Source organism: Lissotriton vulgaris, unplaced genomic scaffold (genome assembly GCF_964263255.1).
Source record: "Lissotriton vulgaris unplaced genomic scaffold, aLisVul1.2 SCAFFOLD_7913, whole genome shotgun sequence".
NCBI lineage: Eukaryota > Metazoa > Chordata > Amphibia > Caudata > Salamandridae > Lissotriton > Lissotriton vulgaris.
This window is the reverse complement of record NW_028251230.1, coordinates 59,536-61,494: the sequence shown is the minus strand read 5'-3', so window position 1 is coordinate 61,494 and position 1,959 is coordinate 59,536.

Here is a 1,959-nt window from a genome sequence, read left to right as displayed (position 1 = left end):
ATACAAAAACATATCCCCGACTGCCGAGCAAGGGCCAAGCCTTCCTGTCCTCCTCATGTAATTCATTGCTCCCGTTACCATGATAGGCCCTGGCTCCGCGCATTGCACCTAGACACGCATACATTCAGTATAGAATAGCCTCTGCCCAAGAGACCTTTTACTCCAGATTAAACATCCTCCAAACACAAGATATCAGATATGTTTTAGGGACAGGTCGATCTGACATGCCAGACTTCTGTCTCCTCTACTAATGCTAAAAGTCAGACCCTTCGCTTCCTCCAGATGCACGTCAATCACACGTCATATTAGCTGCGCGCGCATCCAGGCCACAGGTTTCAGCTGACTCCGCAAGAATTCTCTAAGCATCCACCCACTTGTGACACTTTTCTGTGACGTTTCTAGTTCACGCCTCTGTACACGCCCATGTTCGCGCCTCTTTGCTACGCACATGTGTTCTTATCATATACATTTCACTTGTCACGCCTACTGTAATGCAATGCTATTGTGTCATTTTACTATATATGTCATGTACTGTGAATGAATCGTTGACATCTTTCCTGACATCTTCCCTTGCATATCCGAACCCTTGTATTGATGGAATAGATCTCCATTGACTCGAGTCATTTCTGAATTAAAGCCCTTTAAGACTCAGACTCCCCGGACTCTGCCTTTCATTTTATTGAGCTATTCTTTTACTTGAAATTATATGGAAAAACTTGTACGGTAAAATATTTACCACATAATTTGGCGCCCGAATAGGGACCCCTCCCCCACCCCACGCGCCGGAGATGCGTCGCAGGCCTTGCCCCCTGCCACGGCCGTGACGGACCCCATGCGCATCCGCAGGATTTCCTGTATCTCCCTCAGGCCCACGGAGGTGACGGAGACTGCGATCGACATCCAGACGAGGCGGTGAGGAGTGCGGAGGATCCCGACCAGAGCCCAGCCGAGAGAGCAGTGTCAGAGGTGTCGAGAGACCCACCTGTAGTGCCGAGGCGCATGCGTAGTGCGCAGCCGAAGCAGTGACGTCAGTCCAGTCGAGTTTCCGAGGCCTTCCGTTCCGTGCTTCCCGGTGAGTACCGTGGCTGGGGACGCATCAAGACGGGTGATTAATTTGTATCCGGTCAAGACGGGTTTGGGTACACAGACCCGGTCTGCACTGTTTTAGCAGTGTATCTGTACTGTTTAGCAGTATATCAAGTAATTCTTGTCAATTTTGTCCTCGTTATTGAATTAGTGGGTAGTCAATATATGTTCGAAATGTTTCAATGTGTTTAATGTCGTGGTATGAGTGACTGTTTGCATATTATATTGTGTTCATTGTTTTCGTGTCCAATTTAGAGGCAGCAATGCCTTTGTTCTCGAAGTTACGACAGATAGGGACTAGGAAAGGGATACTAGAAGAAGCAGTTCCCATCCCACCCAGGGACACTCCTGGACATTTTATGTACCACAAGCACGGCTTAGATGCCATATTATATCTAGACTTGTGGGTGGATTACACGAAGGACTTGTCAGAGAATCAGAGATGGCCCGTTACAGGGACATGGGATGCCGAGTGCATCATGAGAGTAGAAGAAGCGTTATGGAAAAAGAAAGCTAGACAATCACAGAAAGACGCCATTGAATTGTGGCGTAAAGAATCACATAGACGGACAGAAAAAGCGCTCAGAAAAGCAGAGAAAAGTAGAGAAGATTCCGAAAAAGCCAGAGAAAAAGAACTACTAGAAGAAGGAGAACGAGTCAGAATGGAACAACACGACAGACAGAGTAATGCCATTATGACAGGACTGTATCCAGTCCTAGCCGAGGGCCTGCCCAAGGCGACCCCGGAAATACCGAAAGATCTGCCCCCTCCATTGGTTCCGACTAAATTACGTCATAAGACCGCAGCAGACATTTTCCTTTCTTCCTATTTAGACGACGTAGCTCCCGCATATACCAATGTAACTGCCCATG